A 26,882-nucleotide genomic window follows, 5' to 3' on the forward strand; every position below is an offset into this window, starting at 1 on the left:
TGTTAAGACATTTATATTCTACATTTAGTACATTTCACATGTACCCTTGTAAGATGCACCATTGGTGTGGTCCCACCAATTACCCTCCCTCCACCCATCCTCCCTGCTCCCCTCCAATCTTCTTTGCTTTTGGAGAGCTTCAGGGGACCTGTGTATGAAATGCATGTTCTCTTATGATTATTATTTTGTGGAGAGCTCTGTTGTTCAGGCAGGTGATTCTGTTTGACTTTGCTCCTTGCTAACTTCCTCGGACATTTGGAATGATGAATATTTTGAACTCAGAGCTTTTTCACTGTGGTTTCAGTTGGGAAACTGATTCCAGCAAGACTCCTAGCAGTGGCAAAGCCAAGTTTGACTTCTGTGTTTCTGACACCTAGTTTTCCTACTGTGTGATTTGCTTTACAATTTTTTTTTGCAAACACAAGCATCCTTGTGCTCATGACCATCAATAGATGACTAGTTCATTTCAGTTTAATTGGGACTTACCTCATTTGGGCACTAAAAGTTCCATCTCCTTGGACTCGTCTTCGTCTGTGGTGAACTGGAATGGCTGGTCACCCTAAAAATGGGTGTTGGTGATGTCACCATTATAGTTAGTACCAATTGCTTGCTCTTCCTGAAGACAAAGTGTCTATTTTGTCTCTCTTTTGTACATCTTGCCCCTTTAGCTTCAAATTCCCTCTTAGTTTTGTTTCATGGTAAACTTCTTCTTATATAAACACTCAATCTCAGCATCACTTCCTCAGCAAGTGCAATCTATTCTTTGGACATTTTGGGGTTGCCCTTATCTGTTTTCTTTGTTGCACAGTGTCATGGTTGTTCACATCTGTTTCCCCTGCTTGCCTATGTGGCCCCTAAACTTGAGAGCAGAGACTGTGCCTTATTCATCTTTATTTCCCCAGCACTGTACCTCAGTGCTCAGTAAAATCTCATAAGAAATGTAGCATATAACTTTGGATTCTGATACATTGATATGTCCCTTTTCATTGCTATCTACCATTTCCCGGTAACCTGGGATCTCCTGAGTGCCTGCCATTTCCCGTCTCTGAGTATTTACATTTCATCAGATGGTCTTTTTCTTTTTTTTTTGGCTGGGGCTGGGTTTGAACCTACCACTTCCAGCATATGGGGCCAATGCCTTACTCCTTTGAGCCACAGGTGCTGCCCTCATCAGATGGTTCTTAAAAAACAAAGCGCTTTAATGAATCAAAGTTATATATATATATATTTGAGATTTTAAACACTTTGGTTTGACACTGGTGAGGATGTTTTGGTGCAAGATACCTACCCCTTAAATCACATCATGGTAGGCAATGGCCCTGCTTAGACTTTTTCTAAATAATGTATAGGTTAATAGAGTACACACCACACACACACACACACACCCCTCATCCATAAAGTTCATGTGCAATTTAAAATAGACAAATATATAGAGTGGACATAATGTTGGTGGGCAATTTAGAATAGTTTAACATCATAAATTACACACAAACTCTATGTCCACCCTCTCTATGTGTGTATGTGTATATATAGAAATCAGTCATGACAGACAACTACTTTCAGCAGCCCCAGACAATCTGAAAGAGGCAGGCTTTCTGCTTATGGTCTACAGTAAGCCCATCTACCTGTTTATTTGGGATTGCTCCTATAAATACAGTGAGATTCCCCAGGGGACCAGCGTTGAAGTGTGAGTCATTGGAATGGCTCTGACTCAGGATTTGGGATCACAGGCTTTTAGACTCATATTCTCTACCTTTGGAGTGGTGCCTTGAGAGCTGTTTTCAATTTGTTATTTGTTAAACCTGAATTTTCCTGCTGACTTGATTAGTGAGAAATTAATGCAGTTTCTTCAGCATATCATTCGCAGCTATATACTGTGCATGGTGTAAAAAACCCACTGGAGTGGAGGTTAGGAAGCTTCATTCTACTACCAAACCTGCTACCCATTAGCTCTGTGGCTTGTGGCAAATGACCTCATTTTCCTAGATCTAAGCTTATTTATAAATCAAATGATTCGCACTACTTTTTCCTCATTCTCTGATATCTTTTTACTTTATTTTTTTCTATTGTGGTAAGAACACTTAAAAAGATATCTCCTCTGGACAAAAATTTAAGTGTGTAATACAATGTGCTTATGAAAGACACGAAGTTGTACCACAGATCTCTAGAACTTACTCATCTTGCACAACTGAAACTGTTTATTCATTGCACAAGTCCCAATTCTCCCTATACCCACTTCCTAGAGACCATCATTTTACTCCATTTTGATGAATCTGATTTTGGATATCTCGTGAAAGGGGGATCCTGCAGTATTTGTCAGGCTATCACTGGCTTACTTCACTGAGTGTTATGTCCTCCAGGTTCATCCCTGGTGGTGTACACGAACAAGATGCAAGACTTCTCTCATTTCATCACTCACTATATCTCTGGGTCACAGATAACTTTTAAGGGATGAGCATCATGAACACAAAGCTGTGGTGCTCTAAGAGGTCAACTTATGCCCTTGAGAGTGTTACCTTATGGAATTTAAAGAGCTCTCAGAGGAAGGAAAGACCCTGTCCCTGATTCTCTCTGTGCCAAGCTCTCCAGCCACACGTTGACTACCGATCTTTGTAATCGGTGCTGCCCCAGCTGGTCAGTACTCTCTGGATGAGCAAGCAGGTGGATGTTGAGAGCGTCCTCACTGACTGCACTGCCTGTTGGCATGGTGCATCCTCTGTTGAGTGTCTGCTCTTAGGGAACAGATAGCTCCAAGGAAACTCCTGGAAGAGATGCATGTTCTTGAACTTGCAGCCAAGAGCTCCAGTGTCTAATTCTTTATAACCTATGCAATCATCATGGGTCCTTGGGGAAATCATCCAGCATAGGTGGCACTAGGTATCAAATAAAGGAGATAATACAGGGATTATCAGGAGATTAGAGAGATACAAAATTAGTCAGGAAAACTGAATGCACCTGGAAACATTAATATTAAAAGAAGTTAGGAAATATTTTAACTGGAAAAAAATTAAATGCTGAAATTTAAACAGGCAGATCTGAAACACATCATAAGTAAGATAAAGAACATTGCTTCTTGGGCTTAGTAACTGTTCCAATGTGATTCCTCCTCCATCCATTATGTGGTCACTGTGTGTGGACTGTGGAGACTGAACTTGACTCTGTAAGCCACAGGATTCAGGTCTCTCTGACTAGTTTTAAGGGATTTGGAAACTATTTGTAGCCTTGAAATCCCAGGTGTTCAGGTGGGGAAATGCCTTCCAGGCATTAAAATTTCCCTGAGGGTTTGGTTTGTTTTCAATTTCCTACTCTTCTTTTCCTTTTGGAAGGACTGTTTAGTAGAGAAATCCTCAATCGGAGATTTCTTCACTTAAATGAAGAAGAGATAACATAACATGTCTTAGGAAGTGCATCGTAGATGAAGGATCAGCGGATGAAGGTGAGCAGGGTTTATACCAGAGTGGGGCATCAGACTTGGTACCCTCATTGCCAGTCTGAAGCTCAGTGTCCCAGGACAGCAGTCTCTGGCCATACCGTTGCCCTATACACTGGAAGGGCATAGAAAGGATGGTTCTGGGCAGCTTTGTCACCCGTGATGTCCTCTGCCATCCATTCCCAACAAAAAGCCATAGTTGGCATTGATAACCCTCAACGTGCTTCAACGAGCCACGCCTCCTTTCCCTCAAAACCCACCTTCCCCATCTTGTGCAATCTTGTCAATGTCTAGCCAATCTCCAGTCAGAAATGTGCCGAGGATTCAGCATCCTTCTTTTCCTCATGCGCATATCTCCGTGTTTACTGTAGCACTTTAGCGTCTCTTTGTCTCTCCCCCTCCATCTCTTTTTCTTCTGTCTATTCTCAGCACAGTCACCTTAGATTTGGGGCTTATTTACAACCGTTTGAGCTGGATTATGTAAGAATGGGAATGGAGGTGAGGAACAAACTGGAAATGTTATCTACCATACCCCATTCCTTCACATCCATGGCCTCACTGGGTTCTCAGTAAGAATATCAAGGAGGTACTGGGGCCCTGATCTGTGCTTGAGAAGGAAATGGAACTGGTGTGCATGCTGACCACAGCCACTTCACACTTGTCATCCCTGCCTCAGCCCGTGTCTCCCTTTACAACAGCCACATTGCATCTTATCTTCGATTTTTCTGTGCTGTTCCCTCGTCCTTTCCCCCTCTCCCTCAGCATTCCATGCGAGGCAGGAGCCTTCTACAGCCTGGCTCCTGGGGGGCACTTCCCCACTTGGGTGGCATTTCCCAGAGCATCCCTACTTATCATCCTCAGGACTTGTTCCTGCTCTCCTCCCTGCTGCTCCAGTGCCCAGACCACCTTCCTTTTCCTTCTCTTTTCTCTGGTACTAGCCCCATTAACTCTTCCTGTTTTGTTAACATTTTTGCTCTTGTCACTCCCCCCAGGCATCCTCCCCACCCTCCCTGCCTGACCTAGTTCCTCCTAGAAACCTCTGTTGTTTGCTCTGCCTGGCATCCACTTCTTGATTTAGTGTCTGCACCCTGATACTTTTATTTTTGAGGAACTGCCCATTCTGTACTAGAATCAATCTGAATGTGTTATCTGTAAGGTGAGTGGAGAGGGAGCCTAGGACTGAGGTAGAGTAAATAAGACTCTTTCTTTGAGTCTATCTCATACTGGAATGATATGTGGAGCAAAGAATGATTGGAAGCAGAAATTTGAGCAATTGCTGCTCTCCTGGAATCCCAGGAATACACTTTGTTCCTAGCATTCTGAGACCCCTTTTTGATTTCCTGAGGCTTCTATAAGCGTTTCACATATTAATAATTCAGCCTCTCCCTTTTTGTGTCTATGTAAGCCCAGAATTCACTTCCACTGTTTGCAAAGAACTCTGACAACTCAGGGGACCTCCTTTGCACAAAATCCACATGCTTTGCTGGTTTTCCTGTAGCCCACAGCACATTCTGCAGTCCTGAGCTCAGTCCATCTAACCCTCCCACTCAGTTGTAATTCCGCTCCTAGACAGCAAACTCCTTGAGGACATGGACAGTGTTTTGTTCATCTTTGTATCACCACTGTTTGATCAGCAATTTACATGAGGAAAGTGCTGAAAAACTTGATTGCTGAGTTGATGGACCTAATGGAAAGATGAGGTGACTATAAGATTGAATAAATTAATAGTCATTCTACTTAGTAGAGTGGGAAGTAAACTCATCTCACTGCCCAGAGAGATGTTCCCAGAGAGGAGGGTTTTCTGCTGTGTAAGTCTGCTGTGATGCAGTCCCACCCCCATGGAACTTTAACCCAGGGATGCTACCATCAGATGTCAGGATAGAGCCTGTGTGCAAGGCTGTGGAGCCCTGTGCAGTACCAGGAGCCCTGACTGGGGAGACCAGTCCCACCCTCTCTCCAGTTTATTCCTAAGATGCTAGGCCAGAGGGGCCTTTGGAAAACTGTCCAGTGAGTCCCTTGACTCCTCAGATTTATCTCAGGTTGTTCATTTCACCATTTTCTCTCAGGCCACATTCTCAAATGTGCTTACATCAGTCATGCTCAGGAAATTTACAGCCCTTGGGAATTCAATGAATTCTGATGGCTCCTGTTTATTTTTGTAACTGTTCTCACATAAAGTCCTCCATGGAAAGTGTTTTCTTCAATCAGCATTTCCTAGAAAGAGCACTGATTGACCTAGCTCTGGTTTAAGCAGATTGGATAATTCATTTCACTTCTTTGAGTCTCAGCTTCCTTGTCTGCAAAAAAGCAATGAAAATAAGTGTGTTTACTATTTCATACATTAGAAGATGAAAGGCCAACAAGATACACAATGGAATCCTTTCTGGAAGCAAAGATGCTGTTATTACTGTCACTGCTATTTCTACTCCCACACTTCCACTCTGATCTGAGTTCACAGTGACCATCTCCTTCAACATCTTTTGGTTGAGGATGTCTTGCTAATCTGGTAAAACCAGTCCTGGGAGAACAGGGAATATCTAGGCTTTGTACTCTCTTTCCTTTCTCTCATATACTTTCCCCAGCAGAGGCCAAGGATTAATGTTATAGAATTTCTATAAATCTGTTCTGAATCTAACCTTTCTAGCCTCAGCTTTTTCGCTGTGTTTTATTCTAAGTTGGGTGTAACTCCTGTTACTTCCATCAGCATATTTTAAATAAAAATATTAGGTAGAATGCATTCTTCCTTGTAAAACATCACAAGAATGAAGAAGCAAGGATCCAGTGTACTCAATCCTAATATAAAGGCAGTAGATGACCTAATACATGGTGGTGGGAGGGTAGGGGAATGAGGGAGTGGGAAGGGGAGGAGGGAGGAACATGGGGGGACCATGTATGGCATACCTCTTGGGGGATGGGACACAATTACAAGAGGGACTTTACCTAACAAATATTATCAGTGAAACCTAATTCTTTGTACTATCAATGAATCCCAAACAATAAAAAAAAAAAAAGTTGATCCTACCTCTTTTATTGACTTAGAGAAAGAGTCTAAAAAGAGCTCTTTCTACCTTGTGTATTAATGTTATTAGATGCTTATGGTTGTAATTAGTCTCTTTGACTACATTAGTTTCATAGGGCTACTGTAAACAAAGTACCAGGGGAGAGGTGGTTGGAACAACAGAAATTTACTGTCTCCAGTTCTGGAATCCAGAAGTCCAAGATCAAGTTTAAGCCCAGTTGGTTACTTCTGAGGTGGTGACGGAGAATAGGTCCCATCCCTCATTTCACTGTTTGCATGTGGGGTCATGTCTGTGTCCACGTTTGTGTCCACATTTCCCCTTTTATAAGGACAAGGGTCATATTGAATTAAGAGGCCACCTTACTCAAGTATGACCTCATTTTAACTAATTGAGCCTGTAACGACACTATTTCCAAATAATATTCCATTAGGAAGTATCAGTGGATAGGATTTTAACACATGGATTTGGGAGGGGCATGATTCAGCCTGAAACATTATTGTCATTGTCATCATCATCATCGTTGTCATCATCATCATCATCATCACTGTCTCTGTGAGATGTGGATGTGCAGAGATGGTTGGACTCCCAGGGTCTAGCTTTGACCCAGCCTCTCTGTGGTTCAGAGGGAAGAGAATCAAAGCTTTTCCCCGGTGCCATCACAGTGCATTTTCCTTTGTGCCTTCACACCATGCACTTCCCTTTGTCAGCGCTGAATCATTTTGAAAGATAAAAGCTACTTCATGAAAATGCTGATGGTGAGCCACATGAATAGAAGACATGGAAATCTGGACTGTTAACACTTTGTCAAATGTTTATTGTCCCTTCCACCTCTACACTTCTATGGTAATGAGAGGAGCAGCATCTGCAGTGGTGCAGAATACTGTGAGACACACTGTGGGGAGATTCAGGTGGAGTTTATGAGCCATGCCTAGGCTGACTTTTACTAGGTCTGACACGCAAACGGAAAACTATAAAGTACTATTTTTATGCTAACATGCATTAGGAAACTATAAGAGTTAGTCTCTTCTTTTCCTCTTCCTCTTTATAGCATTGTAGCTATCTCCTACGTAGAAGTCTCTTGTACCCCCAAGATGCCATAGATTACAAGTTTAGAAAGGACAAGGGAAATCAACCCGCCCTCTGGATTCAGAATTTGACAGTCTGACAGCAAATTGTAGCCTGTAGCTTTTGCCTGTGAGTCATTGTAGGCAGGAACATCAGCTTGAGGGGGTGTGTGTTGTCTCTTTTACAACACAATTTATGGAGGTGGTGTGATGCCATGATGAGCATGTTTGAATGGGTGATTTCAACAATTTTCCATATGAGAATGATGTCTGTGAGTGTTAAGCATGTTGATGATTGCACATTTTGTTTTCTTTCATCAAAAATTCTTTACAAATTCGGTAGGGAAGGAGTACCAGCAGGATGCAGAAACAGATTGCATATAGTATCAAGATAACTATGACCAACATGTCCTTTAAAAATAAAAGTACAGAAAAGCACAGAATATGTCGCAAATAAGTGCTTTATGAAATGAGTCAGCAGAAAAGTACAGCAAAAGGACAAATGCCTGAGTAAATAAATAAAATTAATAATTGTAAACACTTGTGAAACACACCCACCGATTCATAGTTGTGTTTACTCCTCCTTTTCTTCTATTTCATGTCTATGATACTCTTCCTGGTGTAATTCTTGTTGTAAAGTTGGCAAGAGCAGTTTGGAAACCCATTGCTAAACTCAAGATAGTTCCATAGGTCTGTAAATCATTCTGATGTTCCATTTAGAAACATCTAAAAAGAGCAATTTCCACTACCTCGCTCTATGGGATTTTCTCAGAGTACCAGATTCTGTTGGGAAGGCATTTTGGTCCCACTATTGTCTAAAAGCAGCCTCTGGGATGGCCTGTGTTTTGCTGCATCCCAAGTGTTTCTGTGCATTTCTGCTACATTAACACAGGCACCAGCCCTGGCTCACACACAAGCAAGGCAGGTGCTGTATCTAGTGGCTCAATCCCATGTTTCCTCTTTGTAACGATGTTCAGAACATGTACACAGACCATTCACATTCATCTAAACTATGTCCAATGCATCCTTCTGTTTCTGGTGATCGTGCTGGAAGCTGTCATCTCCTAGCAGGGTGCTGCCTGCTTCCTGAGCCTTCTTTGGTAAAGCTGCTACTCAGAGCTTCTGTATGCAACTCCCAGGATGTTTATTTATTTATACTTGCTTGTTGTTTTGTGAATACACTGTACACTGAAATTTTTCTCTCCTGCCTTGGGTCTGCCTCTCTCTTGTCATATTGCCTATTTCAATTCCTCCAAAGTAAGAAAATGTCTTCTCTTTCAATCTTTTTTCTCTTCCCATCTTCTTGACTTTCCTCTCTGTGTTTCCTCCACTGACCCAGTCCCTTAGGTTCATATCCCCAAATAAGTACTGTTAAATATATCTCCTACAGTTCAATTACAAAGAATGGAATTAACTCTAGATAATGAAAGCAATAAGGGACTTATTATGAGGGGATTATATGACTTACAGAAAGTGGTAAGAGCGTAGAAGAAACAAAATACATGTTAAGCTTTCAGGGATAGCTCTGGAGGCCACCATGCTGTATCTGCCCCTCCTCTCCCCCAAAGGAAGCTTCTGATTCTTCATGCTCACCAATACTACCATAATCCAGAATCTGATATGACTGGAAGGGGTCATCACCAGCAAACTGGTATAATTAAGAAGCCATTACTGTTGTCAGCCCTAGCATCACAACTGAGGCTACTTGAGTCTGCATCAACAAAACAGAAGCTCTGCTTCCTGGTTCTTGATCCTCATGAAATATTGAATAGACCCTGAGATCTCTACTAAAGACTACCATCAAAATCCTAATGTCTCCATGCTGTGTGTACCAGCAGAATAGCAAAGGCAGGCAGGGCAGCCTCCACTTCAGTTCTGCTTTCAAATATCATGCAAATGCATATCATTGGCCAAACCTATGTTACATCTAGAATTTTGGCTATGAGAGCCCTTGGGAAATATGGTCTTAGGTTTTCCAAACTGTACAGACCAGGACAGGACAATGTACAGGGGTGGTGAGTTGGGGGTGGATAGGTTATGGCTAATCTGTCTTATCTACCATGGTCATCTTTTAATTCTTTTTCACTCATGTCCTTCATGATCAGTGGGTCACCACTATCACTATAATCTATTGATTCTCTTCAAAATTCAGACTGTATTCTTCATTCTTTCTTTCCTTAGGATAGTCCCTTATTATAGCAACCTCATTGCTTGTTACTCTTCTAATATATTCCCATGAAATCTAAGTCATTTCATCCAATAAATTGTTCTTTCATTTATTCATTTAATTCATTAATCATTGATTGAGAACATACTGTATGCTGATAACTGTGCGTTCAAAGTCAAATTGGCACCTTGCCTGCCTTCAGGATGTTTCATCATCTTGTGGGGAAGGTAGCGATGTTGATGGGTCTTGAAGAGTAAGACAGAGTTCCTTGTGATGTTTACGTTCCACTGGAGGGAAATGGGTAATACACAAGCAAGCAAACAAATGATTTCTCTACTGTCACATTAGTCCTGTGGTCAGGAACTTCAGTGTTCTCCTTAAGAAGTGAATTCACTCATCAAGCTCAATGCTGACTTTCAAAATCCTTTATTTCCTCATCCCATCTCATTTAGGTGCCATAGCACTTGTACAGCAACTCAGCACTGCTAAAACACAGCTCAAGGCACTTTAATCTCTTGCCTGGTCAATTGCATCCACCCTCTAGAAGGTCTAACCTTTCCAGATTTTTTTTTTATCCTTAAAGTCAATTTTCCATGTAATGGCCAGTGCAATCTTTTAAAGATACTGTTCATATCACATTACATCATTCTCCTAAAACACGCTGGTGGCTACTTATTCAAATACAATAAAATCTAAATCCTTTCCATGACTATAGCATCTACAGGACCCCTCCCAACTCCCTCTTTGGTCTCATTCTCTTCCTCAGCCTCTTCTTGAACACACTAGGATCCTTACCACCTCTCGCCATCTGTTTTTTCTGCCCACATACTTTCCCTCTCTCAGGTCATATATTAGGTGCCACCTCCCAGAAGAAGCCCAAAACTTTCAACCACATCCAACTGCCCTCTTTTATCATCTTCATAGCACTAATAACCACCTGACATTATTTATTTGTAACTTTATATGTTTCTATGCCAGAATAAACACTGCTTTCTTCTCTGTCATATCTTCTATGCTTAGAACCATGCCTAGCATTTCATAAACACTTGTTGAATTAAACAATTAATGAAGGTATTAATCTGCCTTTTATGTCATGTTCTGCTGTCTCTCTGATAACTTTTCTAATTGTTCCTGCCTGGTCTCTTCTCTGAGCTTCTATACTTCCCCATTGCTGATTGAGGATGCCTCTCATCTGAGATTTGCTTCAGGAATCCTTTAGCGTTATCTCTACCTGCAAGAATACCCATAGATGTCTCTCCAACATTAGAGGTTGCTTTTGGGAACAGTCGCTAAGAAGTATACTTTTACACCCCACTAAGTAAAACCATAATCTCTGTGACCCATATGTCCACTCTGTCCTCTGAAAAGATGGCCACTATTCTGAGTGTTTGGTTAATGGTATGTTCTTACCCCTCTGCATTCTAGTGCCACTTCATAGACAAATATAGAAGATGAAATTGTCTAGGTTAGAGACCAGATAGGCTAAGTACTGAAGTGAGGGCCTGGCAAGGCAATTTCATTAGGTTGGGTTGTTCCTTCAGAGAGTGACTGAAACATCGATAGCTCCACTGACCTCTCTCTGCTGCTGTGATACACTGCAGGCTCCAGTGTGCAGCCTTAATCTCCTACACTTAGCCCTTGATGCTATTCTCAAGACTGCCCAGATATAAGTTTATCCCTTGGACTTGGCCATTTTCTTTTCACAAGACTGATTACATTCTCTACAACTGTTAACCCTTATATTAGCAGTCACAAGGTAACTTTAGCTGATGCTGAGTGTCATGACCCGTCGGGCTCTTATGGCCCTGGTCTCGGTTAGCGCAGGAAGGAACCAGGCAAGAGGCGGATTAGAAGTACAAGCCTGTGGGAGGCCAGCTAGTCCTTACTTTCTGGATAGCCCCAAGCAACCTCCGCACCAGCCTTTTATTGAAAGGGAATGATACAGGTAAGGGGAGTAATTAACAATGACTACATGCTGAGGGCACGGGCTCCTTCTCTATAAGGAGCACCTGTGGACAAGTTGCCCGAGAGTCCAACCTTCAGCTGTAAATCATCTTGCTTAGAGGTCATTTGTCTCTTGGCATCCTCTACAGCTGAGTATAGACTGACCTAAGCTCTATCCCAGGAGAGGCCAACTGGCAGCCAATAGATAGAGCAGTCATGTAGATGGATACATTTCACTTGGCCTAGACTATATTTTATCAATTTGATCCAACATTTCAGAATTAGATTTCATGTAAATATTCAGGTTATATAGAAAAATTTCACAGATATTCAGGTTATATGGAAAAATTAGTTCTAGCAACTATGGGCTCACATTTGTAATGACAACACGTGATTGGAGATAACCAACAAGAGTGCTCTTTAAACAGGTCACACTCACTCTAATTCTCACAGACCCCTCCAGTCTCATAACAGGTGTCTAACACCCACACTCTAATCCCACCAAACATTTGAATTTGAGACCCATGCTCTGCAGTATTCATAGAGCCATACTGTGGGAAGCCATTGGGAATTTGTACACAGGAGAATGATACTACCTGAATTGTATTTTTAAGACTATCACTCTGGACATTATGCATAACAGGCTTCATGGTAGCAAGAATGGAAGAAGAGAAAACAGCACTTAATACCTATTAACATCAATTAAGACCATCCGGCATGACTGCCTGAGAGCTTGGGTCTTAGGTCTCGAGTCTTGTACTTGGTCTGTAGGGATTGCCTGCTCCAGGCTGGGCCCTGTAAATTGTTCTTCTTACTTCCATACGTGTAAATCATTTCCTTACCTGTGCTTATGAAAAAGCTGTGAGTATACTCACCTCTGTTACTGTCTCCTTCTCCTCCCAAGTCTTACCTTCTCTTTACTTCTGCTATATCACCTTGTTTAGATTAGCAGGTGGGAGCGATGCTATGTCCTCTGCATTAGAGATCACCACTCTCCAAAATTTTCCTGGCCCAAGAGTCATGAGCACCTTTTACCCTTGGCTCAGCTCACATGATATTGGCCTTTTACAACCTGAGGCAATGTAGTTGCTGATGATCTGGCTGGCAGAGTTGCCAAACATCACACAGGTGTGTTTCCATCGTTCACCATAGCCCCGTTGGGTTCATCTGCTCTGAAGCCCGCTCACCAGTTGCTAAGGCTGGTCAGATTTCCTTCCCTGAATGCCGCTGTCAAGCCAGGAATCCATCTATATTTTTGCAACATTTGTTGGAAAATCTCTTTCCCATTTTATTTCAGCCTTTGCTATGTGATACACGGATCCCTGGATTCCTGATTCCTGCCAGGGTATTTTCTACATTTCTCAGTAAGTTATCTCCAGCATTCATTCTTTTTTGATTGTTTGTTTGTGTGTTTGTTTTGAGACAGAGTCTCTGTTACCTGGAGTATAGTGCCATGGCATCATAGCTCACAGCAACCTCAAATCCTTGGACTCAAGGGATTCTCCTGCCTCAGCCTCCCAAGTAGTTGGGACTGCAGGAGCCTGTCACAATGCCTGGATAATTTCATTTCCTCCCTATTTTTAGTAGAGATGGATCTTACTCTTGCTTAGGATGGTCTCAGACTCCTGAGCTCAACCAGTCCATCTGCCTCAGCCTCCCAGAGTGGTAGAATTATAGGCGTGAGCGACTGAACCTGTCCTTATGCTCTCTCTCCATAACTGCCTTGCCAGAACTCTACTGTTTCAATTCTATATAAACAGTGTCACAAAATCATTCACTGGAGATTTACTGGGGTTATTTTTCAATACTACTATTTATCATACCTTAGGGCTAGAACTCATGCAGCCAGAGCATTTAACAATGAACCAAATTACTATCTAAGAAATACTATTTAAAGACGATTAAAGCAATAGTAATTAAAATGAAAAAGGGACTCTACCATGCATATGTAACATGAATGTTTGCAATTAAGCAACTCGTTATTATTAAATATTTATTGAACACCCACAGTGCATGAAGTTCTGAGAAAACACACCAAAGACATGGTCCTGACCCTTTGGGAACTTGCAATCTAAAGCAATTTAGATTTCGACTCCTGACAATATGCTCTGACTGTGACTCTGTAGATAAAACAAAGGTTGAAATTCAAAGCATCTCTGAGCTTCAGGTTAATCTACTGCTCACTGCACTTCTTACATTCAAGTCCTCTGTTTGACTCTCGGCTAGCCGAAGAGTGACCATTCCTCCTCTTCTTTAAGATCTAATGAGGCGCTTGCCTCCTCTGTGAAGCCTACCCTGACCCTCCCAGCAGTGCTGAAGCCTCCTTTCACATGTTATCAGTTCCATGTGCAGCTAAAACTCTTCATAGCATTACCTTGTAATTCATCTCCTGTGTGTCGTCCCTCGCCAACAAGCAATTCTGAGTTGAAAATGTGAACATCACTTCTTAAAGCTGGATCTCATTCTTGAGAGTCTGACAGTCATCTGCTCCCTCATTTAATTAATTGAAAATCTCATCTGTGCTAGGCAATGCTTGGGACACATGCTTGCACACATGCAGACATAAGGCTTAGCAGAAGTTTAGGCAGGTGATAACCGAGTGCTGAGGGAGTGTATGATGACTGCTGTACCAGTCGTATAAAAGGGCCATCCTGATGAGTGTTCTCGGAAGCCTTGGGTGTGGCAAAGGGAGGAAACAAGACAAGATGGTAAGAATTTGGAAGGCTGATGTCTAGAAATCAGAGCCGGAGCCTAGAGTAAGGAGATCATTTTGGCTACTACCTATCTCTCACACATGTGAGACTCAATTCTATCCTTACAGCGTTGCTTAAATCGGAAAACTGTTCTCCTCAGTAGGAATATCCCATATAGGTTCTGGATTTATTTCATCTTTCCCTTTCCTCCAAATGGCACGTTATTAGACTCTCTTTTCCTTCATGAAACTGTATCTATGGATTCTGACCATGTCGATATTGCCTTTCGAGTACACCTTTGAGTGTGCATTAGTAAGTCTACTTATTTATCACTTAATCACATTCCTCCTATTCACCCAATGATGTTCATAGAACGAATGACCTCCTTTAATTTGAGGTTGGTTTATTTTATTTTATTATCTTTTTGTTAATCACTGTGAAAATACCAAACCAATTACACTTGTTTCTTTCTGATATCATCCACTCTATTCAGAACAGCACTTTGCTCTCACAAGAAGCAGAGTCAACAAAGGGATAAAATGGAGATTCCAAAGGCCACCAGGACATGAAAATGAAGCTGCTATTATCTGAAGCATAGACGGTGATGGAGGGGAGAGGGACAACTATGCTGGATTCTTAGGGGCCTGTCTTTTGAGATTTGACCTTCATCTCAATCTTCTCTTTTCCTTCTTTTTTCTTCTCCAACTCCAGATATTCATCATTCACTATCCCTGCATCATTCACTATTCCAGAATCTGGAATTATTACAGCATCTATTTGATAAACCTGGTGTAGAGTTCCCGCGGCAGTGGGCTCAAGCTCCTTTCCTTTTCCAATGCTCATAGGGATAATATCTTCATAAACTGTGCTGTACCCATCACTGCCAAAGATTTCCTTCACCATGAAATGACAGTTCCATTACACAGGAAACAATTGGCGTTGTGCAAAGGAGACCTCAAAGAATTTCAAAGCCAGAGAATAGTTCCCTCCATTTTCATGGGTGCCTTATTGCAAGGACTTGTGACGACTCTCTGTCTGGCCTCCTCTTATCTGGAGCACAGAAGTGAAGCCTCAGATTGCATATCAGGCCATGGTTCAAGTCTGGGATCACTCCATCTTCCAATGAGTTCTTGGAGAAATGGGTCCTATATATGTCCAAATACTTTTCATTACTTGCATTGACATCCCAAGTGATGGTCTTCCCTCAGCAGGACATCAGGATGCCACCACTGCAGGTACATGTAACTCTTAGGTATCCTTGCAAATTCTTATATTGTGATCTACATATTTTATTGTGTCATCTCTGCCCTGAACTTTACTTTGCCTATATTGAAAATCAGAGATTGTGTCTCATTGTTCTCTTGTCACTGAGCACTGGGCTCAGCAGACATTAGGTGTTCCGTAAATATTATTTATGTCAGAAGAAATTAATAGCAAATTCCATGTGCAAATCATAACAGGAGGCAGATGAAAGCCAATCACAGATAAAGAATCTTATTTAAGCTTTAAAAAAAATAAGAAATCACCTTGAAGTTAACAGATCTTATGAAATTCCTATATCTTTTCAACATGTCCTAGTCACCTGGACCAGACTGTGCTTGTTGAATCCCTAAGTTGAGATCATTTGTGAAGCAATCTTAGAGTTTCTAAGAGGTGGCATAGACCCCATTTTGTTCAGACAAATGCCTTGGGTCTCCTGGCTCAGATTAGAGAAGTTTATTCTGAAGAGAAGCAGTGCTTATTTGGAACTCCCCTTGCCGGCAGGAGACCTAAAAAGACTTAAGCATTCCAGGTGACAGGGTTTTTATTTTTTATGTGTGGCTCATGACAACATACCTGATGATAGAGACAGCATATCCACTTTAAGTTGAGACAGCCAAAGCTCAAAAAGGCAAAGACACTTGCTTAAAGTCAAAAGACCAACACACGGCTGGCCAGGCTGTGAATGTTTACCAGGTTTTATCAATCTTATGCACAGACACAGGCCGTTAGACAAAGGAAGCTATGTCCTCTGGAGGGCTCAGGGAAAGAGCTGCCCTCTTGGCTGGGTTGTCCTTGAGGTTGCACGTATTGTTCCGTCTTGCCCTGGAAGGCAGTTGTTAGTGAAGCCCCTTCCAAACTATTCCTGTAATAATTTCCATCGTGAATCCCAGAAAAATTGAGAACATGGGGTGGGGCTCTATCCCTCTTGTAAACCTCCTGGCTTGTTGCTATTTATTTAATGATTAATCCTTCAGCACCGCCTTGTTAAATGGAAGGGTAATATTTTCCTTCAGGCTGGCCTGGGCAGGCTCCCAAGCCAGTCAGGTACCTTCAGGCCATGGAGCTGAAGACACATAATATGCCTTTTGTGTTGGTCTCTGGAAACTGAGCTGGAGTAAGGGACAGTGGAGGCGAAGGATGCTCCCGGGAGTGGGTTCCCTTCTGTTTCTCAGCTTTAGGGCCAAGTGGAAGACTTACTATAAATTTTAAGCTTTCAGGGCAGAGAATAGCAAGAGAGGATGGAGTATCAACAACTTTGTGTGCATGTGTCTATTTCCCTTAAATACCTTGGATCACTGAAAAGTCAAACATCCTTAATTATTATTTTTGTAGCTGTGTAATTCACAAATAATTATTTTTAATGTAATAGCTATGGGGGAATTGTCAATGTCCATAGTGTGGTTGCACTTGTTATAAATAATTCAAATGTGGGCACCTAAATATTCCTCTCTAATTCAGTGCCAAGAGGAAGGTAGAGGAAGACTAAGAAAAAAAGAGAATTGAGACTACAAGCAATTTGGAAAGTGACTTTGAACTGAGAGCCTCAGTAACCTTGGGGAAAAGAAACTGAAAGCAGGTTGAGGTGAGGAGAGAGATTTTCTCATGAGGATCATTCATTTTTCAGTGGATATTGTTGTTTCCCATCTCCACAATGATTTTGGAGTATTGGTATGCACGCATTAGTTTAAAGGAGGGAGTTAGCCGGTGTGTCTGCACGCTGTGTTATGGGATTTCGGCATGAATGCAGGGTAGCTTCCCTTGCTGATTGTGTCACTATGTCCTTTCTCATCATTTTCTGTCGTCACTGTTACCTCGATAGGCTTACGTATTAAGAATTAAACCTTCTTTGTTTTTTTCCTTTTCCTCTCGTATCTTCACGTTCTACTCAATTGGTAATGTTTTGGGAGGATTTCCTCAAAACGAAAACTGCAAACAAACGCGGAAATGTGCCATCAAAGAAGGAATCTGGAGGTGGAGCTGTCTTGCAAAACTATTTTATCTGTGGTCAGATAAGGCCAGGCTTATCCCTTCACTCAGGGCATGTCTGGCCTTGCAGAAGAACATGGCAGAGAAGGAATGTAGTTGGAGGGGAACAGCCTTAGAGTCTGGGGTTGCCCCCTTCTTGGAGGAGGGGAGGAAAATTTCTGCTTTTCCAATGAAGAACTGACCCCCATACCATGTGAATCTATTTTCCTGAATCCCTATAACTTTACCTATTTTCATATCTTATATTTTTGAACATTATTTATTTAACAAGTCAGCATACTGAGAGAAAATACTATTAAACATTTTGTATCTCATGCAGCACCCAGGGCAAAAGCATGTACATTAGCTTTGCCTAGAAATTATTGATGATTTTATTATTTGATGGAGTTCTGTGCCATTAAAAGAACAGTGCTCAGAATTCTAAATATAGTCAGCAGAACTTGATTTGTCTCAAATGTTGGCAGAAGTTTGTGCGACATGTTGAGGAAAATAGGAAGTCGACGACACGACTCTTGTCATTGAGGAAGTGTGGCAAGAGGAGGAGATTCTGGGTATTTTACCCATCCTCAGAGAAGTAGTTGTGGACTTAGTCAGAGAATGAATACATTTTTGAAATAAACTTACCTGTTATTACTGTTGGGTCAATATTTCTCTTGGTAGCCCTTGGGGTTACAGAATACAGTGAAACTGAGTCTCTTCCTTTCAGGGAAGGTGAGAATAACAAGAACACGCCAAAGAAACAGATAATAAAGTATTGCTTTTTATTCTGCTTTGTCTGATACATTTAGATACTTGACATCTAATGAGTGAGTATCTCATACCAAGTATTGGGTTACAGGCTGAAAATACAAACATTATTGGATTACAAGCCCTGCTTGCATAGTTACCAAGATATTTTAGTAGATAGCGAATTTCCCTGCTTTGTTTTAATTTTTAGAGGTAGGAACTGAAATCAGATCACGGAAGTTGTCATAAAGTATGATGGAAAATCCTCAGAGAACTTTGTTAAGTGTTCCTGTGCCTTAGCTATCTTGGTTATAAAAGGAGGCTTCTGACACCTGTCTTTCTGACCAGCTGGATGACGGCTAGAAGGAAACGAGATAGGTAGAAGCCAGCCCTCGCTGAGCAGTTCCCTGCCTTCCCTCTCACACCGCACTGTTTTCCGTGTTGTCCGATGTCCACTGAGGGGCACTGACATTTCAGTAGCCACTGACTATCCAGGGATGGGCAGTGGCTGTTGGTATCTGAGACACTGACATTTGCAACTGAATTGATCCCAGGACCCATACTGGAGTCTCTCTTGTGGACTGGGAAAGAACAAGAAAGAAATCTCACTCCTCCTGTTGAAGGCCTGTGGCTGGTCTGTTCTCAGAATTTCCTTGGCATGGTTCCTTGGTGGGAGGGTAAAAGCACAGACAGCCCCAGAGCAGACAAAATGTCCATCTGTGTGTGCTGTGATGTCATTCTCCAATGTACATACCTATCCGGGACGTGTAAGTGTTTCCAAACCACACTGCGGAAAGGCCCACGGGGTTTAAACAAAAATTTTATGAGGCTCTTCTAGAAAGCAAAGCCACATAAATCTCTGCTCAGAACTCCCCCCTGGTCTTCTCTCTCTGCTAACTACACGCTGTGTGTAACCCATTTGACAGAAAGAGACACATGTCAAATCACAGCAGCTCATGTTCTGGACTTGACGAGCTGGCATGCCTGGTGCTTATGGATGGGGAAGGACCTAAATGTTGAGAAGACGGGGGTCCAGGAGTGACATCAGCAACTGAGTCTCTCTCACTGGAGTTGAGCCAACGTGGTTACTACACAGCCTGTGAATTTCATAAAAGTCCCTCTAGCTCTGGTTTAGCCCCGGGGCAGACGCCCCTCTCTCTGCCGGTGCGGAACAGCATGTGGATTGCTCAGCACTGCCTGTTCATCCTCCTCCACGCTGTACGACTATGGAAATGTCCTCTGAGCTGCTTCCTTCTCTCCCAAGTCTTAGCTTAAAAGTGTCATTTCTGTGTGAAAGGCCAACATTGCGTTAAATCTGTATCATCTCCTCCCTGCCTTACAGAACTAGCTCTGCTAAGCTTTCTATATATCTTTTTTTTTATTTTTAAACTTATCTTCTTAGTTATCCAACAGCATGTTTTAAATGAATACACTTATTTAAAAACACACCTCTTAAAATATGCTTTCAGTCTTCCGTAATGAGTAAAGAACTTAATCCTTAAAACTAATGTTTAATGATGTCTTACAGTCAAGCTGACCCTCTCAGAAGTGCTTTATACACACAAACTGATGCAGTCTTCACTGAGGCAGATAGGTCCACTTCACAGATGGAGAAACTGAGGTGCTTGTGGCCTTGGGACCACATGTGACCTTCTGGGTCCTTGAGTGTGCCCTTTTGACTGAATCCAAGTTTTACAGAACAAATCCCTTTATTACAAGGTAAATAAACTATGAAGTTTGGATTCAATCTCTTGTAATAAAGGAATTTATTCTGTGAAGTTTAGATTTAGTAGAGGGATTGCATTTGGTGATCTGGAGGGCTGCATGTGGCCTTGAAGTTTCCCACCCCTGGAAGTTCAGGGAGCTGGTGGGGAATATGGTGCTGAGATTTGCATCCAGGCAGTCGGGCTCCAATTCTCTGTTTTATACTAATGATGTATGTATAGCTTTCCCCACCCCATTGCCTCTTCTTGGTAGTGTTTGCCCTTGTCCTTCTCAAGAAACTGTATTTCCAGGCCCAATGTTCATACACCCTCTTATGCTCCATTATCACTATACTATTGAAATCTCCTTTTCAAAGTGATATGTGAAATTCAAGTTGTCTGTTCTCATAGTCAGTTCTAATCCTTGATAGATCTTCTTGATAGATTTGCAGTATTAATCAGCCTAGGCCTTCTTGAGCTATTTTTCCTCATCATTATTTCACCTCATCATTTCTGGGTATCCCCCTAGGATGCCCAGAGAGATTAATCCCCAGAAAAGTGTAAGAATTAAAAAAGTCAAGGAGACTAATAGTCCAAGCCAAGAGGCTAGCTATAAGTTCCTGAACTATACTTTGGCTTGGAGAGGGATCATGAAAAGGAGAGGCATCAAAGGTGGCTCCAATGCTCTGGACCTTGCCATAAAATTAAGAAAATTAAGATTATCAAGCAAAAGAGTAGATGTGGGATATAAATTAAAAATTTTAATTTTTAAATGATATGTTTAAAGTGCTGGCAATGTATCTAGATGAAAATACTCATCAAGCAGGTAACAGTGTAAATTGGAAAATTGTGAGAGAAAAGTGAAGCAGAGATAGAGAGTATATAGCATTTTTTTGTGTGGTGATGTTTGTTGAACTCGTAGGTGAAATAGGTGAGGTTGAAGAGAGTATTGAGAACATCACATTTTTTTCCATAATGACCCTTTGCTTTAAAAATCAAAGCCAAAATAATCGACTAAAAACTTAAAGCCTTTCAGGATCTGGCAACAAACCTCTAAATTCAATTCAGTTCAACAGTGAGCCCTTATTATGTCAACAAAAGAGAACAAGGGAAAAGAAACAGTTGTTAGTCAGGGTCCTTGATTGCAAACAACAGAGACAAAGCCAGAATAAATTAATCAGAAAAGGAATTTTTTACTAGATAGCTCTAAGAATAATTGGGAAGACTTAAGAACTAGCCTCCGAAAATGGGCAGAAGCTGAAGCAGGCTAGTAAAGTGTGCCAGAATCACGTGCAAGAAGATGCCGCAAAAAGAACCTACCCTACAATACTGAGCGTGGGTAGTCAAAGTTGTCACTGACATGGTTGCCGGGAGATGCATGCCATCACTGCCATTAGAGGCATTCCAATTTGCTCCCTGTGTCTTTGCTTTATTTGCTCCCAATTAAAGTCCCAGGGAAAATATGCAATTGATTGAGTTTCAATGAAGTACCTGTTGTTTAGCTGCCAGGAGCTAGGGAAAACATATCTATCCTTCTCCAAGGGAGTGAGGTCCCAATATGGGGTGGCCCAAAAGGACGCATGCCTGCTTCAGTTGCTATCTTCTTACAACTTAATGGGTCAATTGAATGCGACAGGCACATTATAAAATGTGCTAAATTAAACACATTCTATATAGTACAGTTAAAGCAGATATTAATTTTTTTCTCAAATATCTATCACCATTACAATTTGACCAACTGATTATTGTCATGCTTTGTTCAATACTTACAAGCAATTTCTCCCTTACTTCTGTCTGTTCGAAATCCATCTCTCCCTCAAGTTATAGCACACATACCACATCCTCTATGAAACTTCCTTAAGTTTTCCAGCTACCAGTGACCTCCTTCTCTTGTGAGTTTTTTTGTTCCACTTCTGCAACGTTCATCACAAAGAGACTAAGAACTGTGTCTCCTGTTCTTTGTTAGCCCAAATAATTTATTCAAACTAACCTGTTAGGGGAAAGAGGGTTGCAGGGTTTTAAAATAAATTATTAAATAAAAAACAATCATGTAATTCTTCATCTTCCTACACATGCAAAAATTACAAAAGGATTGAGAGTTGATAACTTGATGGTAAATTTTTGGAGAGAGATTTTGGTGTAACTCTCACTTTGAACCAATGGAAAAGGAATCTGAGGAAACTCATTGGAAAGCTTAAAGAGCTGACCCTATCTGTGTCCCTAACTTCAAGCTTAATGTCAGCAGCACATGGAAATGAGGATGGGAGATTGTTTTTATTTTCAGCTTGGAATTTTTTATTTGATTGGGTGTCTGTGTTGCTAGAAGTCAACACTAAATAATTCATATAACATAAGAATAGTCAGTAAAGCTCCTGCCTCCAGAATGATTTAAAGAGACTGGGTGGTGTGGTAGAATGGGGGTGACTGAGAGAAAAAGGAAAGTTGACCTCTTTTTACCCTTCACAAATCCTGTTTTCTTCACAGTTACCTTTGTCACAAAGAACTTAATATTCTTGGTTGCAGAACTCTGTAGTTAAAATTTGGATACAAAATAGCCTATATATTACATGCTATAATATAATATAGGGAATATATTATAATTTTTATGCTATGATTGTTTATATTATGATTTTTATGTTATATTTTTATATAATCATTATATTATGATTTTTCTTCCTCACCAACGGTATGTCACTGTCATATCATGCTGCTCATGGCTAGCAGCCTGGCTGACTCCTTTATCGCAGAGCATACTGTGCCACTGTTCCAAGCCCTACCATGTTGGACACAGAAATTAAACTCGGTCTGGTATCCTTCATTCCACTGAGCTATGATTCCAGCTCAAGACTCCCTCTTCACCAAGCATAAGTTCCAGGATTTCAAAAATAATCCTTTTGTTTCCTCCCTTGATACTAATTTCTTGTTTTCATTTTCTACCAGGAAGTCCTTCTATTTCCAAATGACTTCATAGTCTACATTCTGAAAAGGCACTAGTGAAGTGTATCTCAAGTATTTTATATATAAACTAGTTCACACGGCATGTTCATAGAATCAGGTACCCAATCAGTGCTTGATCAGGGAATTAGGGAATGTGAAAGAATGGTTAGAGGTCGTTAGGTCAATGTTCTTAACTATAATGTTGGGACACATGAAGGTATGCTACAAGTGGGCTGTCACTAGAAACAGCTTAAGTATATGGATGATTTTCCTTTTAATACAGTAGAGCATTTCAAGGTTACTTCGGTAAAATCAACTATCAGATTTTCTTGCTACTGATGAATTGTTCAATACTATGGTGCCATTTCTATTGTGAAACTTTTCCAGGCTACCTGACACCCATTGTATCTGTTTTTTTCATTTCCAGCTCTCCTTGCTTGTGTAATGCACCTGAGTATATACTTCTAGGGGATAACTGTTACCTTGTCAACCTCTTTTTTTTTTTTCCGCAGCTTTTGGCCGGGGCCAGTTTGAACCTGCCACCTCTAGTATATGGGGCTGGTTCCCTACTCCTTTGAGCCATAGGTGCCACCCGTTAAGCTAGGTTCTTTAAAATCAGGGAGCATTTCATGTTTCTAGTATCATCTCTAATGGGCTGAAAGCCTTGGTGGTAAGGTCTATAGCTTGTAATATTTCCAGCCCTACAACTACAGTAGAACCTCCGTAGTTGACCACATCTTTAAGCTGACCTAATTTTCATAGACTAGACTTGCACCACATGCACATATCAGTACAGCAGGCCTAGCTCCTTATGTTGACCACCTCTGTATGTTAACCAGCTTGTTGCAGTCCCTTGGGAGGTCAATTTACAGAGGTTCTACTTTTACTATAATTGGTTCTTGAATAAAACTAGGGATTGGCCAAGTCCTTTGGAAGTCTAGGGTAAACATATTTTCCCCTCCTTAATTACCTTAATGAATTAGGCCAGCAGCAACGTCTTGAACTAATTATAGAAGCAAATATCTAAGGGATGACAGGGACAAGAGCAGTCTTGTCCTCCCTTACATGCATGCCCTGGGTGAATGGGGAAGCCAGTATCTCCTTGTGATCCAAGAAATTAATACTGTAAGGGTTTCTTTGAAAGAATTTGATTTATATGCATCACTTACATGCTTCTCTTTTCTGGCTCTTTTGGTCATATATTTCTTGGTGGCTTCTTTTTCTCATCATAATAGCACTCCATCCCTATCTTTGAAAACACTGTCTATGCGGATGGAATACCATGTAGCTCTTTGCTTGGTCATTTGGAAACAGGTAACTGGATACTTCAATAATGTAGCACTAGTTCTTCCAGCCTTAAATTTTAGAATAAAGTAGAAAGCTGTGAGTTAGTTACATTCACATTCTTAAACAGGCATCCTCAAACTACAGCCTGCAGGCCACATGTGGCCCACCTAGGACATTTATCCAGCTAGCTGGGTGTTTTTGCTGCCACTGCCTGTCCTGCTTAGCAGCCGACTCATGCCGGGGCCCGCAGTCTGGCCCTCCAGTGGTCTGAGGGACAGTGAACTGGTCCCCTGTTTAAAAAGTTGGAGGACCCTTGTTCTTAAATGTCACAAAGGCCTTACTGATTCTACCACTTGGGTGTATGCTTCAAAACATCTTTAATTCTTTAATTCTCAGATTATTTATTTGTCAAAAAGTTATAACAACATTTACCTTACTGGGTTATTATGAAGATTAAATAAGATAATCATAAGAACAACATCTATATTTGAGTATGCCAAAATGTTAAATGCCTAGGAGATACTCAATGCAGAATGACTATAAATAATACGATAAAACATATTATAGTAAAAGAAAACTACTGTTCTCATGTTAATAACACTACCAACTTAGCTTTGATAAATGTTGTACATTTCAATGTATATTAATATTTAACTTATTCTATTTGATGACTTTCATGACTCATACTAGACCAAGAGAATTCGTGTCAAAAAAGGTAATCTGGAGTTCTGGTTCTGATAATATTGGAATAGCCTGTATTCGACTAATCCTTCAGCATAGAAACTTTGGGGAAAGTATTTTTTAAAATTATGGTAACAATTTCTTAGGTAGGAATAATCAGTAAGTGGTAAAAGGGGTTCCTTTGCAGATGTTTTCATGCCCAGTTTCATGCTCCTCATTTGTATTTTACTTATGATTATTTGTACTTTAGGGTCATTTGTATTTTAGGGAATATACTCTGAATAATGTACTTAGTAGTAAAAGGACATCGTGTCAGGAAATTACTGTCAAAAAATTAAATTATATATATATGTATACACAAGAAGTGTTTATACATAAATACATACATTGTCAGGATGATATATAATAAAATAAGTGCAAGACAGCTGCATTGGCGCCTATAACACATGCCTTCAAGGATTAAAGAACTAAATTAATGGTGAATTTCTGGATCAGAAGAGTCGCTATTGTAGATATATCCTCTATAGTTGCTCTATGGATTCAACAAAATTCCAATAGATTAAAATTTTGGTTTTTTAGAAATTGAGAAGATGGCTGTACAATTTACTTGAGAAGGTAAAGGGCTGGTATAGCTCATAACACATCTTTGGAAAGAAGGATGAATTTGAAGTATTTAAACCCTCTGATTTCACATCTTACTATAATTAAGAAAGTATAGTGTTTTTATAAGAACGTACATTTTAATAAAGAAACACAATGAGACTCTCATATGTATTGACCCACAGTCAATTGATTTTTGAGAAATATTCTCATACAATTGAGGAGAGAATTTAGGACCTCTTTACACCAAGTGATGTCAGAACAACTGGATAAACTATACAAAAAAGATGAACATTGATTCCTATCTCACCCCATACAAAATAATTAATTTGAGATGGATCATGTATGAGTACATAGGCAAAGCTCAGTTTTTAAAAAATAACACATAGGATTTTATCTTTGTGACCTTGAGGCAGACAAAGCCTTTTTGGAATGATACCAACACCATTAAAACATAAAAGAAAAATTTGATGAATTGAACTTCATCAAAATTAAAAACTTAAACTCCCAAGGAATTTGTCTTCATTTCAGAGAGAACATAGAGTGTTCATTCCTTTGAGACGGCCATAAACTGGAGGAGACTGGATTGACTCAAGTTGCTCAATTATTTTTTGTCCTCATTGAAAAGAAGAATAGAGATTTAGGTTAATTTCAGTTTATAAAGGAATATAAAGTTATCACTTTACACACTTGGATTTTTAATTACTTAGATTTCAAACAAATCATACGAGCTGGAAGGATTTGAGATAAAAACATACTGAGGAGAAGATTGTTCAAGGGGTCCTGCTTTTGGGTTCAGAGGGTTTAGAGCATTCCTTGCAAAATACCTATTCCTTTGAGGATGTTTTCATGCCCAGTATTCTGGATCTATGTGGTCAGTTTGCCTAAATACACTTTTCTTTTCTATACTGACACAAAGTGAGTCCCATTTCTACCATGTACCTGGAAATGGATGTGTGCTAACATGGCCCTGGAAATCCATTTTGATGATTACCATTTTCATGTGACATTTCATAATCAATCAGTTAGTTGAAATAGCATCATTCTCATAAGTTTGTCTTAAAGTACTTTGTTTTTCTTCAGCAATATAATCTAAATTTAAGCCTTCCCCGTGGAGCCCAAATCCATGGCCTGAAGACTATGATCAAAAGAATTAAAAAAACAAAACAAAAACAGTTTTTCTTGGTCATATCCCTGTGATTTTAGAAACAAAAGAGTTTGGCTCAGTGCCCATAGCATAGTAGTTATGGCGCTGGCCACATACATGGAGGCTGGTGGGTTTGGATCCAGCCTGGGCCAGCTGAACAACAATGACAACTATAACAAAAAATAGCTGAGTGTTGTGGCAGGCTCCTGTAGTCCCAGCTACTTGGGAGGCAGA

The sequence above is a fragment of the Otolemur garnettii genome, unplaced genomic scaffold (genome assembly GCF_000181295.1).
Source record: "Otolemur garnettii isolate 467f Iridium unplaced genomic scaffold, OtoGar3 scaffold00012, whole genome shotgun sequence".
NCBI classification, from domain to species: domain Eukaryota; kingdom Metazoa; phylum Chordata; class Mammalia; order Primates; family Galagidae; genus Otolemur; species Otolemur garnettii.